This window comes from Pristiophorus japonicus, unplaced genomic scaffold (genome assembly GCF_044704955.1).
Source record: "Pristiophorus japonicus isolate sPriJap1 unplaced genomic scaffold, sPriJap1.hap1 HAP1_SCAFFOLD_158, whole genome shotgun sequence".
In the NCBI taxonomy this organism is placed as follows: domain Eukaryota; kingdom Metazoa; phylum Chordata; class Chondrichthyes; family Pristiophoridae; genus Pristiophorus; species Pristiophorus japonicus.
The window spans coordinates 376383-390380 of NW_027251257.1; the positions used below are offsets into that span (position 1 = coordinate 376383).

Consider the following 13998-nt stretch of genomic DNA (forward strand, 5'->3'; position numbering starts at 1 on the left):
AGCTTTACTCTGTATCTAACCCGTGCTGTACCTGCCCTGGGGGTGTTTGATGGGACAGTGTAGAGGGAGCTTTACTCTGTATCTAACCCGTGCTGTACCTGTCCTGGGAGTGTTTGATGGGACTGTGCAGAGGGAGCTTTACTCTGTATCTAACCCCGTGCTGTACCTGCCCTGGGAGTGTTTGATGGGATAGTGTAGAGGGAGCTTTACTCTGTATCTAACGCCCTGTACCTGCCCTGGGAGTGTTTGATGGGACAGTGTAGAGGGAGCTTTACTCTGTATCTAACCCGTGCTGTACCTGCCCTGGAAGTGTTTGATGGGACAGTGTAGAGGGAGCTTTACTCTGTATCTAACCCGTGCTGTACCTGCCCTGGGAGTGTTTGATGGGACAGTGTAGAGGGAGCTTTACTCTGTATCTAACCCGTGCTGTACCTGCCCTGGAAGTGTTTGATGGGACAGTGTAGAGGGAACTTTATTCTCTAACTAACCCGTGCTGTATATGCCTTGGGAGTGTTTGATGTGACAGTGTAGAGAGATCTTTATTTGGTATCTAACCCATGCTGTACCTGCCCTTTGAGCTTTTGATGGGACAGTGTAGAGGCAGCTTTACTTTGTATCTGACTTGTGCTGTACCTGCCCTGAGAGCGTGTGATGGGACACTGTAGAGGGACTTTACTCTGTATCTGACCCTTGCTGTACTTGCCCTGTTTAATGGGACAGTATAGAAGGAGCTTTATTATGTATCTAACCCGTGCTGTACCTGTCCTGGAAGTGTTTAATGGGGCAGTGTAGAAGGAGTTTTACTCTGTGACTAACCCGTCCTGTATATACCCTGTGAGTGTTTGATGGGAGAGTGTAGAGGGAAGTTTATTCTGTGTCTAACTCATGCTGTATCTGCTCTGGCAGCAATTGATGGAAAAGTGCAGAGGGGGCTTTACTCTGTATCTAACCCCGTGCTGTACCTGCCCTGGGAGTGTTTGATGGGACAATGTAGAGGGAGCTTTACTCTGTATCGAATCCGTGCCCACCTTTCTCGCAATTCCATGCTTGAACGCCTACAATTCAGATTCTGCGCTTGCCACAGTACCAAGACGGTTCTTATCAAAAGCGTAAATTACATCCTTTGTGGCTGTGACAAAGGCTACACATCGCTCCTCGTCCTTCTTGACTTGTCTGCAGACTTTGACACAGTTGACAACTCTATACATCTCCAATGCCTCTCCACTGTCATTCAGCTGGATGGGACTGCACTCGCCTGGTTCCATTCTTATCCATCAATCGTTGCAAAGGCTTCTCTTCCCGGTCCTGCACCGTTAGCTCTGGTATCCCCCAGGGATCTATCCTTCGCCCCCCCTAGTCCTCATCTACATCTTGCTCCTCGGCAACATGGTCCTAAAACACAGCGTCAATTTCTCCATGTACGCTGATGACACCCAGCTTAACCTCACTACCACTTCTCTAACCCCTCCACAGTCCCTAAATTGTCAGACTGCTTGTCCGCCATCCAGTTCTGGATGAGCAGAAATTTTCTCCAATTGAATATTGGGAAGACCAAGGCCATTGTTTTCGGTCCCCACCACAAACTCCGTTCCTGAACCACTGACTCCATCCCTCTCCCCAGATTCTGTCTGAGGCTGAGCGAGACTGTTAACAACCTTTGTTTCTTCCCTTGGAGAACAGTGTGAAATAGTGTGCGGATTCACAGGATGGGTATTGCTCCTTCCATGGCCAGAACCATTCTGATACCAGCTGCGAGGTTGGTTAGTCCTTAACCTCGAGACTTTTATGAGTTGCCACAACTCGTACAATGTGGGGGGGGGCTCTGCAGCCCACCCACCCGACACACCTGTCCCCGATACACTGGGCCCCCCACCTACCCGACACACCTGTCCCCGATACACTGGACCCCTCACCCACCCACCCGACACACCTGTCCCCGATACACTGGGCCCCTCACCCACCCGACACACCTGTCCCCGATACACTGGGCCCCCCACCCACCCGGCACCCCTGTCCCCGATACACTGGGCCCCCCACTCACCCGACACACCTGTCGCTGATACACTGGGCCACCTTCACACCCTGATCCCACTCCCTCTCAACACCACAATTGTCTCTCCTTCACACCCTGATCCCATTTCCTTCTCAACACCACAATTGTCTCTCCTTCACACCCTGATCCCACTCCCTCTCAACACCACAATTGTCTCTCCTTCACACCCTGATCCCACTCCCTCTCAACACCACAATTGTCTCTCCTTCACACCCTGATCCCACTCCCTCTCAACACCACAATTGTCTCTCCTTCACACCCTGATCCCACTCCCTCTTAACACCACAATTGTCTCTCCTTCACACCCTGATCCCACTCCCTCTCAACACCACAATTGTCTCTCCTTCACACACTGACCCCATTCCCTTCTCAACACCACAATTGTCTCTCCTTTACACCCTGATCCCACTCCCTCTCAACACCACAATTGTCTCTCCTTCACACCCTGATCCCACTCCCTCTCAACACCACAATTGTCTCTCCTTCACACCCTGATCCCATTTCCTTCTCAACACCACAATTGTCTCTCCTTCACACCCTGATCCCACTCCCTCTCAACACCACAATTGTCTCTCCTTCACACCCTGATCCCACTCCCTCTCAACACCACAATTGTCTCTCCTTCACACCCTGATCCCACTCCCTCTCAACACCACAATTGTCTCTCCTTCACACCCTGATCCCACTCCCTCTTAACACCACAATTGTCTCTCCTTCACACCCTGATCCCACTCCCTCTCAACACCACAATTGTCTCTCCTTCACACACTGACCCCATTCCCTTCTCAACACCACAATTGTCTCTCCTTTACACCCTGATCCCACTCCTTCTCAACACCACAATTGTCTCTCCTTCACACCCTGATCCCATTCCCTCTCAACACCACAATTGTCTCTCCTTCACACCCTGATCCCATTCCCTTCTCTACACCACAATTGTCTCTCCTTTACACCCTGATCCCACTCCCTTCTCTACAACACAATTGTCTCTCCTTCACACCCTGATCCAACTCCTTCTCAACACCACATTTCAGGAGTATTTAAACTAATATGGCAGGGGGATGGGAACCTATGCAGCGAGATAGGACGAAGTAACATGGAGTCAGAAACAGATGGTAGAAAGGTAAAAAGCAATAGTGGAAGGCCGAGTAAACAAAGGCAAGAAACAGAAAGGGCCACACTACATCATAATTCTAAAAGGACAAAGGGTGTTAAAAAAACAAGCCTGTGTCTTAATGCAAGGAGTATCCTTAATAAGGTGGATGAATTAACTGTGTAAATAGATGTTAACAGATATGATGTGATTGGGATTACAGAGACGTGGCTCCAGGATGATTAGGACTGGGAACTCAACATCCATGGGTATTCAACATTTAGGAAAGATAGAATAAAAGGAAAAGGAGGTGGGGTAGCATTGCTGGTTAAAGAGGAGATTAATGCAATAGTTAGGAAGGACATTAGCTTGGATGATGTGGAATCTATATGAGTAGAGCTGCAGAACACCAAAGGCAAAAAACGTTAGTGGGAGTTGTGTACAGACCCCCAAACAGCAGTAGTGATGTTGGGGAGGGCATCAAACAGGAAATTAGGGGTGCATGCAATAAAGGTGCATCAGTTATCATGGGTGACTTTAATATGCATATAGATTGGGCTAACCAAACTGGAAGCAATACGGTGGAGGAGGATTTCCTGGAGTGCATAAGGGATGGTTTTCTGGACCAATATTTCGAGGAAACAACTTGGGGGAGGCCATCTTAGACTGGGTGTTGTGTAATGAGAGAGGATTAATTAGCAATCTCGTTGTGCGAGGCCCCTTGGGGAAGAGTGACCATAATATGGTGGAATTCTACATTCGGATGGAGAATGAAACAGTTAATTCAGAGACCATGGTCCAGAACTTAAAGAAGGGTAACTTTGAAGGTATGAGCCGTGAATTGGCTAGGATAGATTGGCGAATGATACTTAAGGGGTTGACTGTGGATGGGCAATAGCAGACTGTAGAGACTGCATGGATGAACTACAACAATTGTACATTCCTGTCTGGCGTAAAAAATAAAAAAGGGAAGGTGGCTCAACCGTGGCTATCAAGGGAAATCAGGGATAGTATTAAAGCCAAGGAAGTGGCATACAAATTGGCCAGAAATAGCAGTGAACCCTGGGACTGGGAGACATTTAGAACTCAGCAGAGGAGGACAAAGGGTTTGATTAGGGCAGGGAAAATAAAGTACGAGAGGAAGCTTGCAGGGAACATTAAGAGGGACTGCAAAAGCTTCTATAGATATGTAAAGAGAAAAAGGTTAGTAAAGACATACGTAGGTCCCCTGCAGTCAGAATCAGGGGACATCATAACGGGGAACACAGAAATGACAGACCAATTGAACAAGTACTTTGGTTTGGTATTCACTAAGGAGGACACAAACAACCTTCCGGATATAAAAGGAGTCAGAGGGTCTAGTAAGAAGGAGGAAATGAGGGAAATCATTATTAGTCGGGAAATTGTGTTGGGGAAATTGATGGGATTGAAGGCCGATAAATCCCCAGGGCCTGATGGACTGCATCCCAGAGTATTAAGGAGGTGGCCTTGGAAATAGCGGATGCATTGACAGTCATTTTTCAACATTCCATAGACTCTGGATCAGTTCCTATGGAGTGGAGGGTAGCCAATGTAACCCCACGTTTAAGGGAGAGAGAAAATAGGGAATTATAGACCGGTCAGCCTGACATCAGTAGTGGGTAAAATGATGGAATCAATTATTAAGGATGTCATAGCAGCGCATTTGGAAAGAGGTGCCATGATAGGTCCGAGTCAGCGTAGATTTGTGAAAGGGAAATCATGCTTGACAAATCTTCTGGAATTTTTTGAGAATGTTTCCAGTAGAGTGGACAAGGGAGAACCAGTTGATGTGGTATATTTGGACTTTCAGAAGGCTTTCGACAAGGTCCCACACAAGAGATTAATGTGCAAAGTTAAAGCACGTGGGATTGGGGGTCGTGTGCTGACATGGATTGAGAACTGTTAAGCAGACAGGAAGCAAAGAGTAGGAGTAAATGGGTACTTTTCAGAATGGCAGGCAGTGACTAGTGGGGTACCGCAAGGTTCTGTGCTGGGGCCCCAGCTGTTTACATTGTACATTAATGATTTAGACGAGGGGATTAAATGTAATATCTCAAAATTTGCGGATGACACTAAGTTGGGTGGCAGTGTGAGCTGCGAGGAGGATGCTATGAGGCTGAAGAGTGACTTGGATAGGTTAGGTGAGTGGGCAAATGCATGGCAGATGAAGTATAATGTGGATAAATGTGAGGTTATCCACTTTGGTGGTAAAAACAGAGAGACAGACTATTATCTGAATGGTGACAGATTAGGAAAAGGCGAGGTGCAACGAGACCTGGGTGTCATGGTACATCAGTCATTGAAGGTTGGCATGCAGGTACAGCAGGCGGTTAAGAAAGCAAATGGCATGTTGGCCTTCATAGCGAGGGGATTTGAGTACAGGGGCAGGGAGGTGTTGCTACAGTTGTACAGGGCATTGGTGAGGCCATACATGGAGTATTGTGTACAGTTTTGGTCTCCTAACTTGAGGAAGGACATTCGTGCTATTGAGGGAGTGCAGCGAAGGTTCACCAGACTGATTCCCGGGATGGCGGGACTGACATATCAAGAAAGACTGGATCAACTGGGTTTGTATTCACTGGAGTTCAGAAGAATGAGAGGGGATCTCATAGAAACATTTAAAATCCTGATGGGTTTAGACAGGTTAGATGCAGGAAGAATGTTCCCAATGTTGGGGAAATCCAGAACCAGGGGTCACAGTCTAAGGATAAGGGGTAAGCCATTTCGGACCGAGATGAGGTGAGTGGTGAACCTGTGGAATTCTCTACCACAGAAAGTTATTGAGGCCAATTCACTAAATATATTCAAAAATGAGTTAGATGTAGTCCTTACTACTAGGGGGATCAAGGGGTATGGCGTGAAAGCAGGAATGGGGTACTGAAGTTGCATATTCAGCCTTGAACGCATTGAATGGCGGTGCAGGCTCGAAGGGCTGAATGGCCTGCTCCTGCACCTATTTTCTATGTTTCTAACACCACAATTGCCTCTCCTTCACACACTGATCCCACTCCTTCTCAACACCACAATTGTCTCTCCTTCACACACTGATCCAACTCCTTCTCAACACCACAATTGAGTCTGCCTCCACCACCCTTTCAGGTCGTGCATTCCACATCCTAACCACTCGCTGCGTAAATGTTTTTTTCTTACATTGCCTTTGGTTCCTTTGCCAATCACCTTAACTCTGTGTCCTCTGGTTCTCCACCCTTCGGCCATGGGAACAATATCTCTCTATCTACTCTGTCCAAACCCCTCATGATTTTGAACATCTCGATCAAATCTCCTCTCAGCCTTCTCTGCTCCAAGGAGAACAACCCCACCTTCTCTAATCTATCCATGTAACTGAAGTCGCTCCCCTGAAACCATTCTCCTCAGTATTTTCTGCACCCTCTCTAAGGTCTTCACTTCCTTCCTAAAATGTGGTGCCCAGAATTGGACTCCAGTTAGGCTGAACATAAGAACATCAGAAATAGGAACAGGAGTAGGCCATATGGCCCCTCGAGCCTGCTCTACCATTTAATATGATCATGGCTGATCGGATCATGGACTCAGGTCCACTTCCCTGCCCGCTCCCCATAACCCCTTAATCTCTTATCGGTTAAGAAACTGTCTATCTCTGTCTTAAATGTATTCAGTGTCCCAGCTTCCTCAGCTCCCTAAGGCAGCAAATTCTATAGATTTACAACCCTTTGAGAGAAGAAATTCCTCCTCAGCTCAGTTTTAAATTGGCGGCCCCTTATTCTAAGATTATGCCCTCTAGTTATAGTCTCCCCCATCAGTGGAAACATCCTCTCTGCATCCACCTTGTCACACCCCCTCATAATCTTATACGTTTCGATAAGATCACCTCTCATTCTTCTGAATTCCAATGAGTAGAGGCCCAACTTACTCAACCTATCCTCGTAAGTCAACCCCCTCATCCCTGGAATCAATCTAGTGAACCTTCTCTGAACTGCCTCCACAGCAAGTATATCTTTTCGTAAATATGGAAACTAAAACTGTACGCAGTATTCTAGGTGTGGCCTCACCATACCCTGTATAACTGCAGCAAGACTTCCCTTTGCAATAAAGGGCAAGATTCCATTGGCCTTCCTGATCACTTGCTGTACCTGCATACTAACCTTTTGTGTTTCATGCCCAAGTACCTCCAGGTCCCACTGTACTGCAGCACTTTGCAATTTTTCTCCATTTAAATAATAACTTGCTCTTTGATTTTTTTCTGCCAAAGTGCATGACCTCACATTTTCCAACATTATACTCCAGCTGCCAAATTTTTGCCCACTCACTGAGCCTGTCTATGTGCTTTTGCAGAATTTTTGTGTCCTCCTCACACATTGCTTTCCCACCTATCTTTGTATCATCAGCAAACTTGGCTACATTAAATTCGGTCCTTTCTTCCAAGTCATTAATATAGATTGTAAATAGTTGGGGTCCCAGCACTGATCCCTGCGGCACCCCACTAGTTACTGATTGCAAACCCGAGAATGAACCATTTATCCTAACTCTGTTTTCTATTAGTTAGCCAATCCTCTATCCATGCTAATATATTACCACCAACCCCGTGAACTTTTATCTTGTGCAGTAACCTTTTATGTGGCATCTTGTCAAGTACCTTCTGGAAGTCCAAATACTCCACATCCACTGGTTCCCCTTTATCCACCCTGTTCATTACATCCTCAAAGAATTCCAGAAAATTTGTCAATGCTTCTTTAATAATGGACTGCAACATTTTCCCAACCACAGATGTTAGGCTAACTGGTCTATAGTTTCCTGCTTTTTGTCTGCCTTCTTTTTTAATTAGGGGCATTACATTTGCAGTTTTCCAATTTGCTGGGGCCTCCCCAGAATCCAGAGAATTTTGGTAAATTACAACCAATGCATCCACTATCCCTGCCGCTACTTCTCTTAAGACCCGAGGATGCAAGCCATCAGGTCCAGGGGATTTATCCGTCTTTAGTCCCATTATCTTACTGAGTACCAACTCCTTAGTGAATATGTTTGTGGTAAGTTCCTTTCCCCCTTATAGCCCCTTGACCATCCACTGTTGAGATATTTTTAGTGTCCTCTACCGTAAAGACTGATACAAAATATTTGTTCAGAGTTTCTGCCATCTCCATGTTCCCCATTACTAATTCCCCGGTCTCGTCCTCTAAGGGACCAACATTTACTTTAGCCACTCTTTTCCTTTTTATATACCGATAGAAACTCTTGCTATCTGTTTTTATATTTTGTGCTAGTTTACTTTCATAGTCTATCTTCCCTTCCTTAATCATTTTTTTAGTCATTCTTTGCTGGCTTTTAAAATCTTCCCAATCTTCTGACCTCCCAGTAGTTTTGGCCACTTTGTATGCCCTTGTTTTTAATTGGATACCGACCTTTATTTCTTTAATTAGCCACGGATGGCTCTCTTTTCTTTTACCCTTTTCTCCTCACTGGAATATATTTTTCTTGAGAGTTGTGAAATATCTCCTTAAATGTACGCCACTGTTAGTCAACTTTCCTACACTAATCTATTTTCCCAGTCTACTTTATCCTACTCTGCCCTCATACCTTTGTAGTCTCCTTTATTAAGCTTAGTGCGCTGGTTTGAGATCCAACTTTCTCACCCTCCATCTGAATTTGAAATTCAACCATGCTATGATCACTCATTCCAAGGGAATCCTTTATAGGAGATTGTTTATTAATCTTGTCTCATTACACAAGACCAGATCTAAGATAGCCAGCACTTCAGAGGAGGAGAGGGAGAGGAAAGCAGTGATTGTAGCACCGAACCTAGCCAGAGTCTAAATCTTCAGGGGAGGAGAGGGAGGGGAACCAGTGAGTGCAGAACTGAACCAGGTGCAGTCAGCGTCTTCAGGGGAGGAGAGGGGAACCAGTGAGTGTAGAACTGATCCCAGCCAGAGTCAGCACCTGCGGGGTGGAGAGGGGGGGGAACTAGTGAGTGTAGAACTGATCCCAGCCAGAGACAGCACCTACGGGAGAAGAGAGGGGGATCAATGAGTGTAGAACTGAACTCAGCCAGAATTGGTGATGAAAACTGGGAATGAAGGTGAAACAGTCCAGAAATGTGTGATGGGTTTAGATTTCAGCACAGCAGGAGGGACAATGTGTGGGACAGGGATTTACAGCTTTGGAAGAGCAAGAGAGGAAAGAATGTTCTATGATAACTAGATGTGTCCATTCTGAATTTCTGTCTTGTACTGACAGTGATGAATTTTGTTATCTCCTTTTACAGTGTATTAGAAGGGGAGATTTTCAGGCAGGAAACACAAACTAAACATCGCATCAAGATCTAACGGAGTCAATTGATTCATCAGGACCTGAATATCATCGGCCTTTGAAAGTGGAAGGAGAAATGTTTGTCTGTTCTGTCTGTGGGAAAAGATTTCAAATATCAGTGTGACTGGAAAAGCACCGAGACACATACACCTGAGTGAGTGTTCCACTGCACTGTCTGTGGAAAGAGCTTTAACCAGTTACACAGCCTGAAAAAACATCGCACCATTCACAGCGGGGAGAAACTGTAAACGTGTTGTGTGTGTGGGCGAGGCTTCAACTGATCGTCCAACCTGGAGAGTCACAAGGATACCCGGACCATGGAGAAACCGTGGGAATGTGGGGACTGTGTTAAGGTATTCAGATTACCGTCTGAGCTGAAAATTCATCGACGCAATCACACTGGGGAGAGGCCGTTCACCTGCTCTGAGTGTGGGAAGGGATTCACTGGGTCATCCCACCTGCTGAGACACCAGCAAGTTCACAAGTGACTGCAGGGGTTGGAACCTGCTGTTATTGCTGCTGTTAATCACATCCCGACTGAACCATGTTCATTCTGACAGTTGGGGTTTGCTTCTGCTGATGTTAATAACCCTATAACTGGACTTTAATATTCTGGATATATTGCTGATTGTGTTCTCGGGTGCAGTGTCCATTTAAGAAACACTGTGTGTTATCTTTCCCCTTAATTCAGCGACCTTCAACAGAAATTCAGTTTGCAATAAAATTATGAATTTTTACTTTAATCCTAAATTGATCTTTGGTACAAAATCTGAGTAGTGTCAAAATTTCCACTGAATAAAATCTCCAATTAGTAAGAGTTTGCTGACAATTCTTACCGACTTGCACATTACACACAGTGGCCCCTCCACCAGAAAGAAGGGGAATGGGAATTTGTGGGGAATCAGTGTCCCCAAATGTTGCCCCTCCCGTCTGGTGTTGCAATCCCCTCGGTACGGGAATGGAGACAAGTCCAGACCAAAACTGTGTGCAGTACTCCAGGTGTGGTCTTACCAACGCCCCGTACAGTTGTAGCAGGACTTCCCTATTTTTATACTCCATCCCCCTTGCAATAAAGGCCAGCATTCCATTTACCTTCCTGATTACTTGCTGTACCTGCTTGTTAACTTTTTGAGTTTCATGTACAAGAACCACCAGATCCCTCTGTACTACAGCATTTTGTAATAGTCCCATGTTAATAATAATTTGCTTTTTTATTTTTCCTACCAAAGAGAATAACCTGACATTTTACCACATTATAGTCCATCTGCCAGATTTCTGCCCACTCACTGAGCCTATATATATCCCTTTGTAGATTCTTTGCATCCTCCTCACAACTTACTTTCCCACCTATCTTTGTATCATCAGCAAATTTGGCTGCGTTACACTCGGTCCCTTCATCCAAGTCATTAATATAAATTGTAAATAGTTGAGGTCCCAGCACTGATCCCTGTGGCACTCCACTAGTTACAATTTGCCAACCTGAAAATGACCCATTTATCCCGACTCTCTGTTTTCTGTTAGTTAGCCAATCCTCTATCCATGTGAATATATCAGTCCCAACCCTGTGAGCTCTTAGCTTGTGCAGTAACCTTTTGTGTGGTACCTTATCGAATGCTTCCTGGAAATCCAAATATACGACATCAACTGGTTCTCCTTTATCCACTCTGCTCGTTACATCTTCAAACAACTCTAGCAAATTTGTCAAACATGATTTCCCTTTCATAAAACCATGCTGACTCTGCTTGACTGCAATATGATTTTCTAAATGTCCTGCTACTACTTTGTTAATGATTTACTCCAGTATTTTCCCAATGACAGATGGTAGGCTAACTGGTCTATAGTTTCCTGCTCTCTGTCTCCCTCCTTTCTTCAATAGGAGTGTTACATTTACAGTTTTCCAGTCCGCTGGGACCTTTCCAAAATTCAGGACATTTTGGTAGATTACATCCACTATCTCTGCAGCTACTTATTTTAAGACCCTAGGATGCATGTCATTGGGTCCAGGGGACTTGTCCACCTTTAGTCCCATTAGTTTACTTAGTACTTTATCTCTAGTGATAGTGACTGTTTTAAGGTCTCCACCCCCACCCCCCCTCCCCTCCCCTCCATGAAATAGCTCCTTGATTTTCAACTGTTGGGATGTTTTTAGTGTCCTCTATCGTGAAAACATACAAAATATTTGTTCAAAATCTCTGCCATTTCCATGTTTCCCATTATTAATTCTCCAGTCTCATCTTCTAAGGGACCAATGTTTACTTTAGCTACTCGTTTCCTTTTTATATACCTGTAGAAACTCTTACTGCCTGCTTTTATATTTCATGCTAGTTTGCTCTCATATGCTATTTTCCCTGTCTTTATCATTTTTTTTTGTCATCCTTTGCTGGTTTCTAAAAATTTCCCAATCCTCTGGCCTTCCACTGTCCTTTGCAACATTGAATGCTTTTTTTTGCCAATTTGATACCATCCTTTACTTCCTTAGTTAGCCAGGGATGGTTCATCCTTCTCTTAACATCTTTATTTCTCACTTGAATAAATCTTTGCTGAGAAGTTATGGAATATCTCCTTAAATGTTTGCCACTGCGGTTCTACAGTCTTACCCTTTTACATATTTTCCCAGTGCACTTGGTGTCAGTGACAAGGGTTGGTTGATATTCCATGGGAGGAGCTTGGTGTCAGTGACTGTGGGGTCGGCTCAACCTTCTTTGACCTGACCAAGGCCTTTGACACTGTTAACCGTGAGGGATTATGGAATGTACTCTTCAAATTCGGCTGTCCTCAAATGTGTCACCATCCTCCTCTTGCTTCATGATAACAGACAAGCCGTGATCCTGACCAATGGATCCACCACAGACCCAGTTCATATACGGACCGGGGAGAAGCAAGGCTGTGTCATTGCACCAACGCTCTTCTCGACCTTCCTTGCTGCAATGCTACATCTCACCCTCAGTAAGCTTCCCGCTGGAGTGGAGATAATCTATAGAACAAACAGGAAACTGTTCAACCTCCATCACCTTCAGACCAGATCCAAGGTGGTGCCATCCTCTGTCCTCGAATTACAATGCGCAGATGATGCTTGTGTCTGTGCTCACTCAGAGGACGAACTCCAAACCATCATCAACACGTTCACCGTAGTGTCTGAGAGCATCGGCATTACACTAAACATCCGTAAAACAAAGGTGCTCTATCAACCTGCCCCTGCCACACAGCACTGCCTCCCGATTATCAAAATCCATGATGGGGCTTTGGACAACATAGACCATTTTTCATACCTCGGGAGCCTACTGTCAACAAGGGCAGATAGTGATGACGAGATCCAGTATCGCCTTCAGTTCCCAGCGCAGCCTTTGGTTGCCTAAGGAATAGAATGTTTGAAGACCAGAACTTTAAAACTGGCACAAAGCTCATGGTCTGGAGCAGTAGTGATAGCTGCCCTCATACATGCTTCTCAGACATGGACTATATACAGCACGCACATCAAAGCATTAGAGAAGTACCATCAATGCTGCCTCTGGAAAATCCTGCAAATCCATTGGTAGGATAGGTGCACCAACGTCTGTTCTCACGCAGGCCAACATTCTCAGTATTGAAACATTGACCACGCTCGATCAGCTACAATGGACGGGCCACATTGTCCATATGCCTGATACGAGACTCCCAAAGCAAGCGATCTACTTCGAGCTTTGACATGGAAAGTGAGCCTCGGGGGGGTGCAGAGGAAACGCTTCAAGGGCACCCTCAAGGCCTCCTGGAAGAAGTTCAACAACCCCACCGACTCCTGGGAATCCCTGGCGCAAGATCGCTCAAAGTGGAAAGAATAATCCGTGAGGGCGTCGAACACTTCGAGTCTCTTCACCTGCAGCAAGCGGACACCAAGCGCATACAGCGGAAGGAGCACACGACAACCCAAGCACTTCAACAAACCGGCACTTCAACCAACGTACTTTCAACCACTGTCTGTCCAACCTGTGACAGAGACTGTAGCTCCCGCATTGGACTTAACAGACATCTGAGACCTCATTTTTAATGAGGAAGCAAGTCATCCTCGACTCCGAGGGACTGCCTATGATGATGATGGTTAGTTTATATCAGACAGAGATTGGTATCATGGAATCGTAGCAGTTTACAACACAGAAGGAGGCCATTTGTCCCATTATAGAAACATAGAAACATAGAAAATAGGTGCAGGAGTAGGCCATTCGGCCCTTCTAGCCTGCACCACCATTCAATGAGTTCATGGCTGAACATGCAACTTCAGTATCCCATTCCTGCTTTCTCGCCATACTCCTTTATCCCCCGAGTAGTAAGGACTTCATCTAACTCCTTTTTGAATATATTTAATGAATTGGCCTCAACAAATTTCTGTGGTAGAGAATTCCACAGGTTCACCACTCTCTGGGTGAAGAAGTTTCTCCTCATCTCGGTCCTAAATGGCTTACCACTTATCCTTAGACTGTGACCCCTGGTTCTGGACTTCCCCAACATTGGGAACATTCTTCCTGCATCTAACCTGTCTAAACCCATCAGAATTTTAAATGTTTCTATGAGATCCCCT

At 45.5% G+C, this 13998-nt stretch overlaps 1 protein-coding gene across 1 annotated transcript in view; it reads right to left on the minus strand.

Annotated features, from left to right (window-relative positions):
• Window positions 1–13998, minus strand: part of LOC139243026 (zinc finger protein 229-like) — a 484823-nt gene that overhangs the window by 355533 nt on the left and 115292 nt on the right. The window lies entirely within an intron of this gene.